Source organism: Lepidochelys kempii, chromosome 2 (genome assembly GCF_965140265.1).
Source record: "Lepidochelys kempii isolate rLepKem1 chromosome 2, rLepKem1.hap2, whole genome shotgun sequence".
In the NCBI taxonomy this organism is placed as follows: domain Eukaryota; kingdom Metazoa; phylum Chordata; order Testudines; family Cheloniidae; genus Lepidochelys; species Lepidochelys kempii.
In genome coordinates, this window is record NC_133257.1 from 62168138 (window position 1) to 62190337 (window position 22200).

A 22200-nucleotide genomic window follows, 5' to 3' on the forward strand; every position below is an offset into this window, starting at 1 on the left:
CTATATTCCACCTTGGTTCCGAGGCCCGTCGGGGACATCAGTTGGCAGCTTCTTCATGGAGCTGTGAGCATGGGCACGTACTTGGCACGGTTCACCCCCGACCGAGATACTTGTCTCTTTTGTGGAGTGAGGGAAACCCTGGCACACATATATTTGGAGTGCGCCAGGCTGCAGCCCCTGTTCCGGCTCCTCACAAATCTCCTACTACATTTTTGGTTGCATTTTTCCCCTCACTTTTTTATTTATGCACTCCTCTTCCGTGGCCTCACAAAGTCGCGGGATCTCCTAGTTAACCTCCTCCTGGCCCTGGCTAAAATGGCCATCTATAAAACCAGAGAGAGGAGGTTGGCCGATGGAGTTTCCTGTGACTGTGGAGCTGTTTTCCGATCCTCGGTCCATTCACGTATCCGGGTGGAGTTCCTCTGGGCGGTGTCCACTGACTCCCTGGGCGCTGTCCGAGGTTCTCTGCTCGGTGTCCCCGTCCAGGTCCCTTTGTCTGACCCTTTGATTGTGGGAGAGAGTAAGGGACCCCAGCCACAGCCATTGCTGCTGTGGACACCACCACCTTAGAGGGGTGCTTTCACACGTGGGTACACGTGCCCGCCCCCCGGATTGTCCACCCCAAAGCCTGCCCCTCTTGTTGGGTGCTTTCAGAGGAGGGAATTGTTGGCGACACTCGGGCATGGCGCCAGGTAACTCAAGGGGGTGGAAGACCACGAGAGTCAATGAAGCCCCCTCGCTCTGGGCCACCAGGTAACTCGGAAGGGTGGAAGACCATGAGAGTCGAGGAAGCCCCCCGCTCTGGGCCCAGGCAAGCTTGAACACTTCTGTCCCCTGAAGCTAATGAGAAAACAATTGTGATTGGTTGCTGTGTTACAAATTGCATATGCTGCTGTTTTTACTTTGTAAGTATGTTATGCAAATAAAAACATCTTTTGCTTCAAAAAAAAAATTACTCTCCTGTAGCCATCTGGCCTGACCCTATCACAATAATTTATTACAGGATTAGCTACAGATGATGTCTTTGGCACAAGATTTAGGGTACCAATTGATCTGGGGTAAGTGGCTGGTCTCTTGGGACTGGCAGTAACCTGAATATTGTGCGATAAAGTGATAATTTATCACTAAGTTATTTGTCTGTGTGGTGAGAGATTGGCAAGCCTAAGGGGACTGTCTGTGACTCCATGCTAAGACTGTTATAGGGATCCAGGAGTTCACATTTGTTACCGGTTTTGTGAAATCTAATTCTAGAACACACACCACCAGTTTCAGGTGTCTGCCCTGAGGTAGGCACGCAGTTGTGAGCCACACAAGATGGCATGACACCAATAGTCACACCCAGTGCATTGCAGAAAAATGGCTTAAAGCTGGCATATTGGACTAAATTCATCCTTAGTCTAACTCTAATGAAGATACCAAGGATGAATTTGGTCCATTATCACAAACGTCTGTTCATTCTCACTGGTAATTAAATGTTTAATGGATTTGTTTTAAAAAGGTTGCTTGATTTGGAACATAAACATTAATGCCAAGTGTTTATAGTAGGAGCATTGCTGCTGCATTCTATGCTTAGGGACAGTTCGGGCCTATGCTACAAATGGCCCTAAAATGGGCTTAAATTAACTTTACCAAAGCAGTGGTATGGTGCACACATGTTCTGAACAGCAGTGACCTCTCCCTCAGAAAGCCCTCTCGACTCTCCAATAGTAACATTAACAATAGGCAGTAAGAGACAGGGGTGCTGGAACAATTTATATCGTGGGGGCATTGAGAGCCATTGAACCAAAATGTAAACCCTGTATATAATGGAATCCATTTCAACCCAGGGGGTGTAGCAGCACCCCCAGCGCTCCTAGTTCCAGCACTGATGGACAGAGGTGCATGATTGCCAGCACTGGAGAGGAGGTGATGTGTCTAAATATGCATATCATGTCCATTGTTAGAGAGGGGTTGGCAATCAATGGCTCTCTAGGATGCCTGTCATGGAAGGCTGCAGATGCATATTGCTAAAAGCATTGGAAAAAGTGTTCAAATGGAGGTTCCTAAGGTTAAACACCTATATCCATGTTTAGGCAGCTAGATCAAAGTGGACTGATGTTCAGAAGTGCTGAGTACTCACAACTCCCAGTGAAGTTACTGGGAGCTGTAAGCACTCACCACCTCTGGAAATCAGGCTGCCTGGATTTAAGCACCTAAGTATGGAGTTATTTAACTTTGAAAATTTGGGCCTTTATTTTCATTAAAAATATTAGCCTGTGTCTGATATTTAGACTTCATCTTCATGGATCTAAAGTTGGAAGAATTATAATCCAGCCACTCCTTAGCTAGACAGATTCAAGAAAAGGCGAGACACAAAAATGTCTAAATGTAGTGACTTTTAACTGCTTCTAAGTCTTAAATCACTGAATGGACTTACCTCTAACTTCCCTGAAAATTCATTCTTTACCCTATGAATACCTGTGGTGAGTTTGGTGCGATACTCTGAGAAGTACATTTTCATTTTTCATACAGTGATTTAAGTGAAAAATCTCAGCACAACCATAGCTATTAAAATTATAATGGACAGTTCTATAATTATATTCCATAGCAGGCATGGCCAAACTGTGGTCATGAGCTGCAGGTGTCTTTTTTACAGTTAAAGTGTGGCTTGGAGCCCCCCCCCCACACCTCCCCATTCTCCACCTACCAGAGTGGTCCGGGGAAGCCTGGGGCTTCTGCAGTGGGTGGTAGGTCTAGGGGCTTTAGCCCTGCAGGGAGGTGTTGAGGCAGAAGCCCCATGCCCCAGCAGGCACCACCCCGCAGGACAGCTTGTGCATGTCTTGCACCTCTCGAACTTGTATGCAGCTCAGAAGGTCAGTAAATTTGGCCACTCCTATTCTATAGGATTGTCCATGAAAACCCTGCCCTCAAAAAAATACATTAAAAGCAAAGCTATAGTTTTCAATTCCATAGGAATTTTCCATAAGGAAAGAGACTAGCCGACTAAGAAAGGCAAGATGGAAGAACAACCTGCCTGCTGAAACAACTCAGTTCTGGATGTTGTTTGGGGGAGACAGGGGTCTTTTTAGGAGACACACAGGTCGAGCTCAACACTAAGGAAAGGCGTCAACAATAACTTTACTCAATTAATTTTACTTTGAAATAGAGACCCAGCACATTTGACTGCTAAGGAGACAACTATGAGTCTGATTAAATTTTCAAATCAAAATTGTTACCTTTTGTTAATTGAAATGATTATCACCCCAAGCATATTAACTGTGCTGTTCAGTCCAGTGTAAATGAGCTCACCAAATCATGTCCTTTATACAAAAGGTTAACGTGGGTCAAAAATAAATTGAGTCAGTGACCTTTTCCAGTATTTTTCCCCTAGGCATATCATAATGTAATGTGCTCCTAAGTAATGTATTTTCTCTTTACAATGGTTCTACGTACTGTCATGATTTGCAGCTTTTTCAGAACGCTAATTAATTCGGCTGAGCACTGCTGATCACTATCATGAGAGCCTTGAAGCACTTAAGGTGCATTGGTGAAAGATAACCATATTTCAAATGTCAAAAAGCAGCCACTGTTTCACCACACCAACTGAATCAAATCATCATGTCATGCCAAGAGATTGCATAACATTCATCACCTTTACAGACTCCTCCTGGGCCTGAAGCCTGGCTGTGTATGGATGAGTAGGTAGGGAGAAACATTTCATTAGCCTTTTTTATAAAGTGACATGTAAAAAGGCAATGAGTTATATAGTTATTACTTTTTATTAACTGGAATTCAGTTCTTTGGCTATAAGAACAGGGACTGCTTACATGTAACTATGGCTTGATTTCATTTACACTTAGATTCTTCTGTACTGCTTGATCAAATGTTACATTAGTGCCCCTTTATTCTACTCTGGTAATGTAAATGAGAACCAGGTCCTATGATGGGTGTACATTTAAGATTAAATCTTCTCTAGACAGCTCTTCCATTGTCATAGTTGTAAAGACAAAGGCCCTGATTCTCTACTGCTTTACACCTTGTGTGGGTATTTATCTCTGTGCAAAGTGCATGGGAAAAAAAATCCCAGATCAGAATAGTAGTATTTTCCACCCACTTCTTGCACAGGTGTAAGTGACTACACAAGGTCAAGGCAGTAGAGAATTAGGATCAAAAGGTTTGAGTTTATTCTGACTTAAAGTAGTGTAAATCAGGAACAGCATCATTGAAATTAATGTCTGCATACTGGAGTGAGATCCAAATCAAACCTTTTGTTTTCTATGATCCTTTTAAATTCTGATCGTGCCATGTGACCTTCAAGAGAGGAGAAGAAATTAGCACAATCTGAAAATAGTATTTCATTTTATGGTATAGATGAAGCCAGTATGCGTCAGATATTCTGAATGACATCCTGCATTCTATGCCCACCCAGAACTCCCATTGAAATCAATGGAATTTTTGAGTGGAAAACAATACAGAACCTGGCCCTCTGTCTAGCAACTATAGCTGCCTTCCTTTGTTGACTAATCTCATGAAAATCTGGGGTGCATTTAAAAATTAGGGTATCTAACAAACATTATGAGCCATCATTTATATTTCCTTTTACCTCTGCAACTCTGTGCCCAAATATCACAGTCCCTCTGCATTTAATGGTGCCTCAAAACCCTTTCTTGGGCCAAATGTCACTCTCCAAAATGTACCCTCAGCAACCTTTGAATTCAGTAAAAGTTGAGGTTGTTTTTTCAATTGGCAGCACTGGTCCCTGGGAGTGGAAAATTATTTTAGAGCTATCTTATTTTTACTGATGGAAGCCTCTATGAATACAGTACAATAGGTATGTAAAATGTATGGAATCGGAATTCTGTTTTATGTAGATTTGCTCTTGTTTTAGGGTGCAAGAAACACTGCCAAAACTCAGCCTAATTTAAAACCACATCCAGACCATCCAGTTTGTATATGGTGCATTGCTACATCATTGGTGAATTTCTGCAGCTATTACTTGTCTGAAGATGCACTTAAAATAACTGGATGGGATATTGTATCTTATTGATAACAATGGAACAGCTGTTTCAGGAGATGTGTAGAAGGGGGTCAACAAAGCTGATGGATAAATTTTAATATACAACTTTTTAATACTTTGTAAGAGGATTACAATGGCTCTGAAAAGGTCACCTCCAAGTTTAATTTTTGTAATGGACTTACATTATGGCCAGGAGAACAAACCTAGAGTGAGACTTTTACCTAGAGTCATCCATCAAAAGCTATTTGGGTGAATCTTCATACAATTCCTCTCTTTTTATATATATGGAACAGCACCTTCTCTGCACAAAATACAGTTTCTACAAGTCATTAAAACATTCTCTACCCACAGGAGTGAGAAGTGAGAGGAAAACAATGTGGGAATCTTGGGTTTAAACCATTAAATAAGAATATTCATTGAAATATCTAGGGCATGTGAAAATAGTTTAAATGGTATACAGACCTTTAACATATATAAATTTAAAATTTTATGTTTTAAACCAGTGAATCATGTCTGGCTCTAGGGGGCCGCGATTCACATCTTGGGCCGCCAGCCCTGCTGATCAATTCCTCCCCCTCCTTCCCAGTGCCTCCTGCATGCCATGGAACAGCTGTTCAGTGGCATGCAGGAGACACCATGAGGGAGGGGGAGGAGTGGGGACAGGATGTGCTCAGGGGAGGGAGCAGAATGGTGTGGAAGAGGCGGGGCAGGGCTGGAGCAGTGGTAGGAAGAGATGGGGCAGGGGTGGATCCTTGGTGGAAAGGGTGGAGTGGGGACAGGGCCTGGGCTTGAGTGGGGGTTAAGCACACCCAGGGAAAATTAGAAGCTGGTTTGGGGGTCTGAAAAATTTTAAATCAAAATGGGGGTCCTCAGGTTGCTCAAGTTTGAGAACTGCTGTTTTAAACAGTTTCCATCTTGATGAGCTTTAAGAAAAAAATTTCTGTCAAGGTATAGATTTCAGAATATAAATTGTCTGGCCTATAGCCCATTTCCAAAAGAGGAAGGTTACTCTAATTACCTGTTTATAAGAAGAACATTTGTCTGTTTTTACATTAGCAGAGGAGCAAGTGGAGATGAAATGTATCATGTCTGAAATATTTACTTTGCTGATGAGTGAATGTTTGAGTGACTGGCATTGTTAGGCTGGGATTTTTCCCATTAGTTATTTTATCAGGGTTTTACACTGAATTTTCTGTAAACTGGTAACATACGGCCAGATTTTAAAAAGTATTTAAGCACCCGAAGATGTGCCTAGAGGTATTTTCAAAAATGCCTAGGTGCCTTTGAAAATCCCTCTAGGTATCAAAATACTTAGGTTCTTAAATACCTTTAAAATCTGGCCCATAATGGTCTTAAAGACATTTGACCAGATAAGACTATGCTAACTTCCTCAAAACAGGTATTGTATCTGGGTTTTTTAAATATTTTTGGCAGGGAGAAGAGGTGGTGTCAAAGACCAAGTCTCTGCAATATGGAACACACTTTAAATTGCTGGTTTGAATAGGACTTTTCCAAGCTGGTGCTCATTAATAATGAGCTAGTCCAAACGTGACTAGACTGAAGTTGCCTGGCCCCAAGGTAGGCCTTGTACCTTATTTGTCCGAAGACCTTAGAAAGGGCTGAGGCATGGCAGAGCGAGAGAAAGTATCCAGGGCAAGGCTGAGAAACATCAGCTCTTGGTTCAACAAGCCTTCTGAGGGAAGACAGGGGAGAGAAGTAACATCATCAACAAACAGGCCACTTCAGTCTTTGTCCATTCTTTCTCTTTACCTGAATGTCTGCTAGCAAGGCAGCTTACTGAGCCAGCATAAAATCCCCACCTGGGTCCTTGTTTACAGTTCTAGCACCTACTTACTCTATGAGAGTCCAGAAGACAGCTGAAATTTTTGCAACCCCCATCCAATCTTTTTTCCTTTTTCTGTTTTTTTGTCTGTATTAGCTCGAAGCCCTGGAGACATCCCAGCCCTTTTATTTTAGGGTGTGAAAGTGAAAGGGCACTTGCGTGCATGTGAGAGCACTTTGCAAACCGACAGAAAGAAGAGTTCCCTCGGTTTAAACTGTTCCAAACATTGTCTCCTGGAAAATTTCTTTGAAGTGTTCGGTCTAAAAAAATCCTGAGAGATTTGAGATTGTCACCTGTAATTTCTGGGTAAATAAAATTTGTGAAACTTTGTTTATTAAGACTTTTGATAAAGTCTGTATTATAAGACCTCTGCTGGGAGGAGAGGAAAAGATTAGCCACCACATAAGAACTGAAATCTTAAAGAAGTTTTATAATTGGCTCTGAGATTGTTGTTAGACACTAGGTAATAATGTGGTTTCAGTATTACACTGGTTAACCAGATTAGAGATATGATTGACTTTGCTAAAATAAAGATAGTTGGTTACAAATCCCAACTGAAGTGATGCCTTAGAATTTATATAAGTATTGATTTTTTGGTATTAATTTGATGATTTAACTTCAATCCAGTATTGAGATTAGCTTTATTTGTTAAATCAAAATCAAAGAAAGATCAAGTCGGTAAAGTGCTTTATTCTTAGTTTATTAAGAATAGATTAGTTTTGGTGATAAACTAAAATCAAAATCAAGAAAATGTAAGTTTTAATAAAAATGTATAAAATAAAAACCTGAAAGTGACTCATTTTGTCCATTAAGAAAATTTGGTCCAGAATTTGAGGACCTGTGATGAATACCAGCTGGTCTAGAAGCCTCAGCAGCTACCCCTAATAAGTCTATGGCTCTAACAGAGATTTTGAAGGCAAGAGTAGATAGATTATTGCAACTATAGGGCGGCTTCATCTTTCATACTGGCACAGAACACAGCTTTACATACCAGTTTACTCTGATATTGAATTAACAGAGTAAGGGCAAAATAGGAGCAAAGTGGTATCAACATATGGATGATATTTTGTATTTCTGTGGGGTGAAAGAGAAAAGGCAACCTTATCGTTCTATGTATTGGGCCACATTCCCCTTCACGTTTAAGGCTTCTGCACAAGTCCACCAGCACAGGGAGCCCACAGAAGCCAGCTTCAGAAGTGTAGTGAAGTTCTTACTATGGGGTTCACAGCAGACACTGAGAAATTAGATAAAGAACACTCTTGCTAGAAGGTTGAATCATAACATATTTATTTAGACTTCAGGATGAACACACACACAAGAACCAGAAACAGAAAGAAAGCAGGCTGCTCCCTAAGGCAGCAAGGTACAACTCACCCCACCTTGCTTTTAGCTGACTGATTGCAGAGCCACCTGGCCTGCAAGCAGAACCAGGAAACCCATCCCCCCATTCCTAAAAAGAGAGAGCTTGCAATTCCAACAGAGCTTGCAATACCAACTCATTCCTCAATATACCACACTTACCTAGGATAGAGCTGGTTTAGCTACCTCCTCTGCCTCCCTCCCCGAAGGTTTGCAAAGGAAAGGCAGTATAGTATAAAGTATTAGTATCCATCTCAGCCCAGCTCAAGGAATGTTGGTAAATATTAAAGGCTCTGGTAACTTTGCCACGGTTTGATTCTGTTCATTACTTCCTTTTTATAGTTGCTATTTTCTATTTGGTAGTTTAGATTAAAAAAGAATCTTAAACACTTATACCAGTGTGCAGCAGACATTGTTAATCACTGCTGAGTTCTCTGTAACTAGTTTGTTATACAGTGTTATGCCTGTTTGCGGTTCTTGTAATCTCGTTTAAAATCAATAGTTCCCACATATATAAACCAAAAAGATCAGCTCTATCTCACATTGACTCAGTAATCAGAGATCTACCTCCAATACACTTCAAATTTAAATTACTTTGTCTAGAGTGGGAGGATGCAGAGGTATAACATTACTTATGGGTCAGAGCTCCAGACTAAACTTTCTCAGTCTTTTTCTTTTAGCATCTCTACTTTCAACGATATTTGTGCACTTAACACAAGAAGCGTCTAGCTGTGTCACAATCTCCGGCTGAACTGACAGTTGGGACAATGCATTGTCCCACCCTCTTCTCGATTCTTTCTCAACTCTGCCATTCCCTAACATCTGAAACAACCTACCTATTCCACGACACTAACTCTTTTCCGTTGGATTTCTACTGAATCTCCACAGCAACTCTGTGTATTTGCACTCTGAGGTTTAACCATTAAAACTGAACATAAATAATATCTATGTATGTTTGCATACATCTCTTAATGTTTAGAGTCAAGTTACACAATCAGTGAAATTGTGTAGACTTTGCTCTCGTATCAGTCACAGGTTTACTGCTCCCTTTAAGAGGTAAAAGGGTCCAGTCCCACTTGTGACTCATTCAGTTCTCCTCCCAGTTGGAGAAATTAGTATAGCTACATGACAGGAAGGTCATGTGGCTAAATCAGTCCAGACTGTCTGCCAACCACACACCACCAGGAGGGCTGTTGGACTTCTGAACCAAGGAGAAGGGGGACTGGAAGGACCAAAGAATTTGTATTCTGAAAAGAATTACTAAAAGCTCACAAAGGGGGATCTTACGTTAAGTATACTGGCCTGTGAACAACTTAATGCAAGAACCAAGAGGGAGCTAAAGGTGGGGTAAATGTAGGGCCACACTCTGCCACAGGAGGGCTTGCTCAGGGATGTCACCCTGCTACCCTGCATATGCAGATATACTCAAGGAGCTGGCTACTAGTGTGTACAGGCTTCAAACATTAACCAGCACCATTGCCCCTTACTTGCAGTATTATCACAATCTCTCAAATTAGACATGAAATGAGCCTTATTCTGATATCACCTCAGCGTAAAGAAGGAGTAACTCCTAAAAATCAGTGAGCCAGATTCTTGGCTAGTGTGAATCAGGCTAACTCCATTGACTTCAGTTGAGTGAAATAGATTTACACCAGCTGAGAATCTGTTTGCAATGGAGATAGATCTCACACCAGTTTAGAGTGGGCTGAGATCATGTCCACTACGCGAACATAGTTAGAGATCTATATTTAACTACATGCTTGGAGAGAGCACCAGAGGTGTGGATTGTCTTATTTTACAATTGTAAAAGCTATCTCTCTGTGACGTCGTACTCTATATGATTTTGTGAAAATATGCTAATGTGTGAATATAATGTAACTGGAATATGCTTCATGCAAAAGGTCTTTTGTAAGGTATCATTACAAAGCTTATAATCTACTGAGTGTGGTCATCCTATTTGTATAAATGTATCACTCTTGCATCTGAAACTAGAAATATGAAATATAACTCTGAGGTCCGACTGTAGTTATGCAAAGTGTGGGCCATTAATGGTGGTTTGGAATCTTGATGGCTCCCATCAACCAGGACAATTGACTGCGGATGGCTCTGTTTGCTTGCAGGCCTTCCTCCGTGTCAGGCTGGGAGGAATGAGGGCTTGAAGTCTTACAGTGACATGTGATCATGTCACCATGTCACCTAAACTGGAATCCATCTTTAATTTGGTGCTTTTCCATTTTGGAGGGGTGGGAACCCAGAGAGGGACAAAGGAGTCCTGCCTTGTGCAAAAGATATATAAGGGGGTGGAACAGAACAAAGGGGGTGACAGTCATGAGAAATCCCTTAGCTACCACCTGAGCTGGAACAAGGACTATATCAGGGGAAAGGATTGTGCCCAGAATAGGAAGGTGTCCAGTGTGTGATAGAAGCTTATTGAAACATCTGAGGGTGAAATTTTATCTGTATTCAGTTTTCTTACTGTATTAGGCATAGACTTGCATGTTTTATTTTATTTGGTAATTTACTTTGTTCTGTCTGTTACTACTTGGAACCACTTAAATACTATTTTTTGTATTTAATAAAATAACTTTTTACTTATTAATTAACCCAGAGTAAGTATTAATACCCTGGGGGGGGGGGCAAACAGCTGTGCATCTCTATTTCAGTGTTATAGAGGGCAAACAATTTATGAGTTTATCCTGTATAAGCTTTATACAGGATAAACTCATAATTTATTTGGGGTTTGGACTCCATTGGGAACTGGGCCTCTGGGTATTGGAGACAGGAACACTTCTTAAGCAGTTTTCAATTAAGCCTGCAGCTTTTGGGGGTCATGGTTCAGACCTGGGTCTGTGTTTGCAACAGGCAAGTGGGTCTGGCTCAAACAAGGCAAGTTTCTGGAGTCCTAAGCTGGCAGGGAAAACAGGCTCAGGGATAGTCTCAGCACATCAGTTGGCAGTTCCCAAGGGGGTTTCTGTGATCCAACCCATAACTCTAACCCAGGAGTTCTCAAACTGGGGGTTGTGACCCCTTAGGGGGGTCACAAGGTTATTACCTGGGGGGTCATGATCTGTCAGTCTCCACCCCAAACGCCACTTCACCTCCAGCATTTATAATAGTGTTAAATATAAAAAAGTGGTTTTAATTTACAAGGGTGGGGGTCCCACTCAGAGGCTTGCTTTGTGAAAGGGGTCACCACTACAAAAGTTTGACAACCACTGCTCTAACCCAAGGATCTTACCACCTAATATATATGATTAATACAGTGAATAAAGACAACATCCACATGGTGATGGGAGGGGATTAATGGGATGACAAAATAAAGGGATAAAAGGAAAATGTATTTATTTTTTATGTTTCATGTGCTGGAGCTTTGCTATAATTGGAGTTGCCAACTAACACTAGCTTCCGAGTTTTTCACTTTAACTGTCCATTTTGACCATAGGTTGGAGTGGGAATGGCAAGTGCCTGAGTGGAGGTTAGTTGCAGAGTGGTAGCCAAAATAAGTTCATTTTGAGCAGGAATACGTAGGAGAAGAGTGAAGTCATGAGGCACACTTGGAGTGAGGCCCCTTATAATTATGTGTCTTATCGCACCTATGAGCCCCATTCTTGGGCCATGGCCCCATTAAGCTAGGTTCTGTACAAACACTGAACCAAAAGACAGTCCTTGCCCCTGTAAGCTTACATTCTAAAGGTCTGTGTACACGGGAGCTGAAGGTATAATTTCTAGCTTGGGTAGACATAACCACCGCTAGCTCTGATTGAGATAGTGTGCTAAAAATAAAAGTGTAGCCATGGCAGCACAAGCTGTGGGAGGGGTTAGCCACCAGAGAACTATGTTTTTGAGGGGATGTACTGGTGGCAACTGGCCCATTCCATATCTCATGCTGCTGTTCTCATGGCTACAGTTCTATTTTTAGCATGCCAGCATGGGTATGTCTACCTAAATTGCAGCTTGAGACATCTACACTCCAGCTTCAGTGTAGACATCCTGATAATAGGCAGAGGCATAGTGTGAAAGAGGGATCCTAGAGTGGAAGGAGGAGACCAAGGTAAGATGAAGATGAGTGGTAATAGCAAAATGAAAGGTGTTGTGCGTGCATGGCTGGGAGTGGGAGTAGTGTGGGGTGGGAGGAAGAGAAGAGAACAGAGATGAAGATAGGAGCAGGCTTGGAATAGTTTTAAACATGGAATTTGATTGGGTATTGTAATACATGTTCTAATATATTGGGTAGTATACTACAGTTAAAGAATATGCAAACACCTACCTAGCTTCAACAATGTGCCATGTTTCAAAATGTTAGTGGCACATAACTCCAGGTCAGATGGTGAATCTCTCTGGCCTGTCCCTCTAGCTGCAGTGAGCTAACATGAGAATTGGAGAGCAGAAGGAGCATGCAGAGAAATACTGAATTAGCCTTCACATGGAGAGGAAACATGGAATCAATGAGGCCACTTTTGATATTTGTCCCCCTGCTCATGTTGAGTCTTGATCTAAAAATAGAAATTCCATTAATTTGATAAATATGGAGCATATGTTTAATACAATCAAATTAAATGTGTAAGTCTTGAACATGGACTATTGAAACAATGTGAATCCATAAAACTCCAGGTAGTGTCCCTGTGGGGATATTATATCATACTGTCACTCATTAGTAATTTTTTCCTGTCACTTCTGACTTGACTAATTTAAAGAAGCTTGCAGCCATTGCTTTTCCTCTACTCATTAACAAAATTATACATCAATGCATAAGGCAAGACTGGATATTCTCAAGCCTGAAGCCAGAAAAGTGATTTCTGATTCACCTAGATTGAATCCTGCCCCTGTTTTTCACATGGCATTTTGAGGAGTCTTGCTAGGTCCATGTGTGCAGGCAGGCACACACTAGGCTGTAGATTTTAAAATGCATGTTTAGATTTAAGTTACAAATGCATTTACAATTTAAAACAAAATATTTCTTTTATGTGGCTGCCAAATTCTGATTTGGGATCTCAGGCAGTAGGTTTAAAACTTTGGGATGAAATTCTGGCTCCAGTCAAGTGAATGGCAAAACTCTTGTTAGTTTCATCCCTATTTGCTGTTGTCTTCCCTCCACACCCTGGTTACTTGTCATAGTCCCAGCCTCCACTCTGTCCTGTGCTCATCCCAGTTCCAGTCTCTTTGACCAGTCAGTCCCAGAATCTCCCTCTAGCTCTCAGTCCCATTAATTCTCTCCCTCCCTCCCTCCCACCTTGTCTCAGTCTACTCCCTCTGACTCTACTTCCCCTTGATCTAGATCTTGCCCTCTCTGCATTTTTTTCAGTCAGGCTAATTCCTTCTCCTCCTCCTCTGCCTAGGCACCAGCAGGCACAACATTGAAAGAATCTCATAGCACTCAGTTCTTGTGTCTGGTGCCCTAGTAGTTTCTGGCAGCTGAGAGAAGCAATTGCAAGGAGAGTCCTGCTCAACCCCTGCTGCCTGGGCTGGAGCATGCTCAGTGCAGATAGTCTTCAGAGAATTTAGCTGCCAAATGCCAACAAATATCTGAGCACATGCAAAGAGAAGATTGAGACTTATTATTTGGCCAGCTCTGGGTATCTTTTTCATAGGAACAACAAAAAGACATCCCTGACACCAGCCTGCCCTCCCCCGCCATCAAATTTCGAGTAGCTGCTCCAAAGTTTAGGGACTTAATGAAAGCTGCGAGTTTGTTTTTAAACATGGACAAAAATAATTACTCTTCCTTAATATCATTCTCGGAAACAAACCATTCTAGCTGGAACACTTCAAAAATTTCAGCCTCAGGCAGATACCCAGCATTGAAAAAATCCAGCCCCAATGGTTAAAGTTTGGCAAAACTATATTCAAGCAAAAACAGAGTCTTAAGTGGGGAATGCTGGACAACTTTAACTATAGTTGTGCCTATAATACTGGGGAATTGTGGAATAGGTCTGAAATCCATGGGCTAGGGCCAAACTAAAATAAACACATTGACACATATTGTAGCAAAACAAAGAAAAATTACCAGCTAGGCAGCCTGGATCATATTTTAAAAGGCATTTCAATCCCACCTCTAGATCTGTGGGTGTCATTTTACTTTACCAAATTGCAACTTGCAGAATTTCTTACCCACATTTGAGGATGTAGTTTTTCCCATTCAAATGCCACATGTGAAAATTGTACATAAAAATAGTGCATGCAATTTTTGGAGGTCAATTTGAAAGTCTGTCCTTGCTGAGGAACAAAAAAAAAAAAAGCCAAATCAAAATACTCCTCTGCTCACAAGGTCCTTCTACTCAGTAGTCAGAGGAAAGGCCAAGCAGGGCGCATTGCAATTATTTTTGTATGTTTCTCCTGCATTCTGACTGAACAGTCCAATGAAATAATTAAATACCAAAAATAATGAAAAATGATGCTGGTAGAAACTATTGAAATAATCTACATTAATACATTTCAGTTAGGTCTAAAGAAGTCCCCAAGTTTATTTGAAGCTCTAGGCTGCTTGTATGAATGACAAAGATATGCATGAGTGGTGCACCATCTGCACATGTGTCACTGTGGTTATGGGGCCCACTTGCTTTATCAGTAGGGAACTGAGTAAATGCCACCGCCTAGCAACAGGCAGTCCTCTTCTCTGAAACCTTTTCCTCCGCCTCACCCCCCAGCAGCAGAATTAGCATGGCACACAGCGAGAGGAGCTCCCACATTGAAACTCATGAGCTCACACATGAACGAAATGAGATGCTGAAAGATTGTCAGTCACCTGTGTATCCATAGAGATGACACAGCTGAGGAAACTACTACCTTTTGAAACAAGGTATCACAAAAGCCATGAATTATTTATCAGTTCAATTAGTCAGCATGGACCAAGGATGGTGAGGGCTGTACAATAATTACTTATTGATTTTCCTTTTCTTCAAGGAGCTTCACAATTTTGGTGCAAGACAGCAAAAACGGAATGGGGTCCTGTTTGCTTTCAGTTTTGGTTACAGCAGAGCTGGCGTGACTGATAATGAGGCTTCAGCTTTGGATATGTGCAAATATTGATACTGGCACTACAGATGGAAAGACTATTTGCTATAGCACAGAGGTTCTAACCCTGTTATTTTCAACAGGCATGTTAGGCAACAATCAATAGCTCCTCCTCTGCTTATGGCATTTGAAAGTCTCTGGAGACTATTTATGACGTTCACTTGTTTTTTGCACTTGCTATTAAGTCATATTCAAAATGCCACCGACTTTCAAATGATGGCTGCATAATTGTCCTGCATATTAACAATGAACAACCCACCCAGCAGCAGTAAGTGACAACCTGTCTTGCCTCTTGCAAGGAAGAGGACACAGTTAATGGCTGATTTATAGATTGTTAAAAAGCTACAGGATTGCTGCAAATTTCCAGTCATAATAATTGCCAATTAATCTGAAAGCAAATATCAGGTGTTTATTATGATTTGTACCAATGGCTGTGTCATGAGGAGTTTCCTGAAAGTAAAGAGGAGGCAGCTCGAGAGGGGATTTACACTACAGGTTTGCGATTTAGATGTTCTGTTATCAAATTGTCATTTCAAACTACCCATCTTTGCAGTGCTTAAAAATACAGTCAGCAAGCTTCTTGCATTAACATCCTAATTTTAAGATTTAAAGTGAATTTCATATTTGATCACACACCAAACAATTAACTATTTCAAACAAATCAGAAACTTTAATACCATTAGTAGAAAAATCCTCAAACTGCTGGAGATGCTTTAAAAATTGTACTGCTCTTCAGACCTCACAGGGTCAAATGTGACTATTACTGTCAAACAGCAAGTTAGACTACAATGTATATACTGTCGTTAGTCATTACAGGCTCTGGTCAGGAAAATGTCAGGCCAACACAAGATGACAGATTTCCATGCACATAAGGATATGTACACGCTTCTATCATAAGAATAGCTTGAGGCACACAAAAGCCAATATGACAAGCACTGACATTTAAACTTTGAATAGACATTATAGATTTTTAAACAGAGGAGCAAAGATTTTCTCTAGCTGGTGACTACCATACACTCTACTGTATGTCCTCAGGTTACTAAAACTCCTAGCTTCACTGTAACAGGGAGCGCTGGACCATTTGCTTCCTTGTATCCTTCAGACAAGTGATCTGATCAGATTCAGCACCAAGCCACTTTATTTACACTAGTACAGCTCCAATGGTTTAAAATGTGTTATTCCTCTTACTTATTCTAGTGTAATTAGAAGTCACCCTGCAGAAGCCAATGGAGTTGTACAGGTATAAAACCACTAAGTGATAGGAGAAGCAAGGCCATGGATTACACACAGGTTGCTTGTGAAGAAACCTGGAGCCCATGTTAATGTTACTTCCACTACCCTACCTCCCTTGAAGGCTCTGGGCACTTGAGTGAGTCAACTTTTCCAGGGGAAGGGGACACACTGGCCCATGAGAATGCAATGATATCTTGAAACCACCTTTGTATCCCATCAGCTGGGATGAGTGGAGATCTGGCATAGCCAAGGATTTGGCCCATGGATTTAGTCAGACATTGGGTTGGAATATTCAGCTAGTCATTACTGGAAAATTCATATGCATAAATTTAGGCAGCTTCATTGTTGTATATTATAGGCAGAGCTGGTCGTACTGCCTGTGATTAAGGTTGCATGACACTTCCCATTATAAGACTGTTTTCAGTTGCTTATAACTTGCTAGACTTTTACTATTCAGGCTGAAATTTGCTATGCTGGGCGAAGACTGACTGGGTAAGAATCAGAGAGGATAGTGACTTGTGGGGCAAGGAACCTGGGAAAAAGAACCTTTGGAGGAGATAGGACTAGGAGTGGCAGGGGGAAGACAGAATTAATCAGAAGGATGAGGGTGGGGAAGAGAGACTGGGTAGCAAGGAAACTCGGATTGGGCCAAGGAGCCAGCAAGGAAGGAAGGGTAGGGGAAACTGGGATGAGAAGCCAAAGTAGGGAAGACACAGGACTGGCTCAGGGACAGGCTGGTAGGGACAGAGCCAAAGGAGTCAAACTTGGGGGAAGCAGGGGCATAAGGGCCTTTGGCTGTTCGTGCTTACTCCCCTCCAAAATCTGTAATAGAACCCAAGATTCCTGAGTCTCCCCATTCCTCTGTTGACAGCAAATCTCTGTGCTCTGGCAGAGTGTTTCATATCCCTCTACACCTGGTACACAAATGCTGATAACCTACTAATATCTGCTACACCATTAGATCAAGTGGTAGCATCCTGTTCTGCAAGACCTACAGGCTCCAGTCCTGCTGACAGGCCATGTGGATGTCAATAGGAGACCACAGGACAGAATTTTCAGGTTGCTTTTTTTAAAAAGCAAGGAAATTACACAAGATTATTAAAATAACATTATGAAGGTTGCAAATGCATTCAAGTTAGGAAATACCAGAACTAAGTTTGTCTTAATTCTGTTTTGCCCCCCAACTCCCATGCATATGCATTTATGATACAATCTTTAATTACAAGATAACATACTATTTTCCCCACAGGCAACCTTAATTCCAGCACTTCCCAATTTGGGTTCTTGACTTTGCAAGCATAATGGTCTTTTAACATATATTTCTTGCTCTCTCCCCTTCTCAAATAAAAGAAATCAGAATTGAGGAACACTGCCACAGAGGCTCAGAATTAGACACATCAAGGGTTTACTAAAAACTAGTTATGTGATGATTTGGTTCAGGCAGTGAGTCTCAAATATTTTCCAACCTTCCATTGGGGATGCATCTTCAGGAAGTAATTATCAGCTGTGAATTAGGGAAAGTTTGACAGTTAAGTGTAGTCATGTTAAAGTCAGGTTTCAGAGTAGCAGCCATGTTAGTCTGTATTCGCAAAAAGAAAAGGAGTACTTGTGGCACCTTAGAGACGAACAAATTTATTTGAGCATAAGCTTTCATGAGCTACAGCTCACTTCATCGAAAGCTTATGCTCAAATAAATGTGTTCGTCTCTAAGGTGCCACAAGTACTCCTTTTCTTCATGTTAAAGTGTTATTTTGAAAATATTTTTGGTTAAGTGCTAACACTCATTTTAAAGTGTCATTTAACAGCTATGATGCATTTCATGCGGGAGGTGAGCATACAGCAACAGAGGTGCTACTCCTTCAGCATGACACATTCTTTTTATGCAGTGGAATGGGGATTGTGATAAGGGTTCTGTGTCAGTACCCTGGGTGGCATGAGTCATAAAATAAATGTGTTATTCCCCTGGGTGGTAATCCCAGCTGGATTGCAAGTTTAATTATTGCCAGTGCACTCACAGGTATTTGTCTACATCATATCAAAATAAATTACATTTTTCTCTTCTCTATGAAGACAGACACTGTTTAGCGGCACTAACTTTGACTGGTGTTAGATTCCTGTAAACTAGCCTGGGCCCTCTCTACCTACCTAGGTGATTCTGTGGCCCTCACCACCAGAGTGGCTGAGTGCTTTGCAGACAATTCATTATGAGCATAGCTACAGGAGCAATTATAGAATGTAGACAGGAAAAGTATGAATAAGTTAGGGCATGATCCTGCTCCATTGAAGTCAGTAATTTCAGTGTGGGCAGGACTGGGTCTTCAGAGGACTTAAAAATTATATATTGCTCCCCAGGAAGGCCATCCTCACTCCACCCCCCCCCCCACCCCCTGTCATTCACTCTTCCCCAATCACTTTCACAGGGCTGGAGCAGTGGTGCGGGCTCTGGGCTGAGCCTGGGGTAGGGGCTTGGGAGTGAGAGAGGGTGTGTGGGGTGCAAGCTCTGGGAGGGAGTTTGGGTGCGGGAAGGGACTCCAGGCTGGGGTAGGAGGTTGGGTCTGGGTGGGAGTTTGGACATGCAGGAGGGGGCTTAGGGCTAGGGTAGGGGTGCAGGAGGGGGTGATGGGTACAGGCTCCAGCCAGGAGGCGCTTACCTCAGGCAGCTCCTGATCAGCAGTATAGCAGGGCTAAGGCAGGCTCCCTGCCTGCCCTGGCCCTACACTGCTCCCAGAAGCAGCTGGCACATCTGTGGCCCCCAGGGGCAGAGGACTTTGCATGCTGCCCATACCTGCAAGCACCACCTCTGTAGCTCCCATTGGCCAGTTCCCAGCCAATGGGAACTGTTGAGTCAGAATTCAGGGAAGCGGCAGTACACAGAGCATCCCTGCCACAGGGACATGCCAGCCACTTTTGGGAGCCTGCCTTAGCAGTCCTCTGAAGACCCAGTCCTGCCAGATTTTCAGCACTTAAAATCTCCCAGTTTGGCTTCAGTAGCCTCCAGGAGACAGGGCCTGATTCCAGGAGACGCCCAGCAAAGCCAGGAAGATTGGCAACCCTAATTGCACACCTTCTCTCCATTTCCCACACTCTCCAGGAGCTGCTGCTGCATCTTTGACTCAGTCCTCCAGACAGGTCACTAGCCACACTTTCCCCTTCCAGGGTATCAGTCTTCCTTCAGCAGCCCTAGGCAGTCTTCCCTCAGTGCCCCTACCTCAGTGCCACTTCTACAGGGGCTGGTAGGGAAACCCAGGCCCACCCTCTACTATGGGTTCCAGCTTAGGGACCCTCTAGTCAGCAGCAAAGCTCTGGTCCCTTCCAGACCTTACCACCTTTACCAGACCCCTTTCCTTGCCCCCCAGCATTCCCCCTCTCTCTCTAGGATTGCCAACCTCTGTACTCCCACCTACACAAGGGAAACTCTAGGCTACCTGTCTCTGCAGTCTGTCTCACCATACTCCCAAGGAGTGACTGCTGCCTTTCCCAGCAGAGGGGTCTGCTGGGAATTTCCTGTCTTTATAGTCATTCTCCAGCTCATTCCTCCTCAGCTGGGCTCCCTCATTCAGTCAGTCACATGATTCCCCTCAGCTGAGGCCTGTGAGGTTAATTAGCACCCATCTCCATCCACTTTAACCCTTTCTGAGCAAGTGTGGGGTAAATGCCCCATCACAAGGTGTGAAGGGGCAAAGAGCCTTTCTTCCCTCCCATTTCTATCCCCTGTACCTCACACAAGGGCTAGGGCTAATCACCATGCTTGTGTTGGCACAATGCCTCCCTCGCCTCCACACCATCCCTTATGCTGGGGCAATATGACTGTCTTAATATTTGCACAAGTTAAGCTGAATGTTTACTTCTCATAATAACCATGTAATTACACATATCAGTGACAATTCTACTTCGCTTTTTCCTGCACATGTGAACTGCTATTAAAGCTAGTTAATGTTTGTGATTAGTGCTAGTTAAGGTTCATAGAGCACTTTGATCATGTAAAGCTCTCTAAGTGTTTAAAATGAATAGTTCTCTTATATTATATTAAACGGTGTCAAAAATTGCTTTATTTCTATTTTCTCGTCCTCAAAAGTGTCCATCATTTTTATGGGCTCAGGCAGACACCAGGACTGGAATACGTCAGTATAAAAACAGGAAATTTTGGGAAGTTATGAGCAACCAAAAGAGGCAGGATCTAGAATGGAAACACTTATGCAGCACAAGCTGCAGCCGTCTCTTTTACTCCCGGTATTATTGGAATTCTTCATTATTATATAAGTAATTCCATTTAGAGCTGGGTTAATAACAGATTTTTTTTCAGTTCACTGGCAATTCCAAAAAACTGGAAAAAATGGTTTGGGATCAAACCAAAACCATTTTTTTTAAATGTTCAGCAAATAGAAAAGTCGGGGGGAAATGGGCTATACAAAATATTTTGTTCAACCCAAAATGAAACATTTTATTTTGGTTCCAAGCATTTTTAACCATAATTTTATTTTTAAAAGTTTAAATAAAGTAAACTTCTAAATGAAAGCTTTCAAACTGAAAAATTGCAAATTTCATTTTGAAAATGTCAAAACAAAACATTTAGATTTCTGGGGTGTTTCTTTTCGAGTTTTCTTTTTCCTTTTTTTTTTTTTGGGTCTGAAACAATTTGGCAAAATCAACACAGATTCATGAAATGTTTCAGTGTTGCTGAATCTGCATTTTTGGCTGAAAAACAGTTTGGTCAAATTTTTTTGCCCAGATCTAATTTCATTACAGTATTATGAAACAATGACAGTTGCGCCATAGTTAAGATTGTAGCTGAGTTTTATTATAAGTCTTACCACCTTCCACAAATTCAACCAAAAAAGTCATCTCAGGGCTTATCTACACTAAACAGTTAGGTCGACATAAGTCAGTGCCTACACTACAACCTTCCTCCCACCGATGTAAGTGCCCTACTACAGCGACATAACTCCACCTCCCACCGATGTAAGTGCCCTGCTACAGCGACATAACTCCACCTCCCACTGATGTAAGTGCCCTGCTACAGCGACATAACTCCACCTCCCACCGATGTAAGTGCCCTGCTACAGCGACATAACTCCACCTCCCACCGATGTAAGTGCCCTGCTACAGCGACATAACTCCACCTCCCACCGATGTAAGTGCCCTGCTACAGCGACATAACTCCACCTCCCACCGATGTAAGTGCCCTGCTACAGCGACATAACTCCACCTCCCACCGATGTAAGTGCCCTGCGACAGCGACATAACTCCACCTCCCACCGATGTAAGTGCCCTGCTACAGCGACATAACTCCACCTCCCACCGATGTAAGTGCCCTCCTACAGCGACATAACTCCACCTCCCACCGATGTAAGTGCCCTGCTACAGCGACATAACTCCACCTCCCACCGATGTAAGTGCCCTGCTACAGCGACATAACTCCACCTCCCACCGATGTAAGTGCCCTGCTACAGCGACATAACTCCACCTCCCACCGATGTAAGTGCCCTGCTACAGCGACATAACTCCACCTCCCACCGATGTAAGTGCCCTGCTACAGTGACATAACTCCACCTCCCACCGATGTAAGTGCCCTGCTACAGTGACATAACTCCACCTCCCACCGATGTAAGTGCCCTACTACAGCGACATAACTCCACCTCCCACCGATGTAAGTGCCCTACTACAGCGACATAACTCCACCTCCCACCGATGTAAGTGCCCTACTACAGCGACATAACTCCACCTCCCACCGATGTAAGTGCCCTACTACAGCGACATA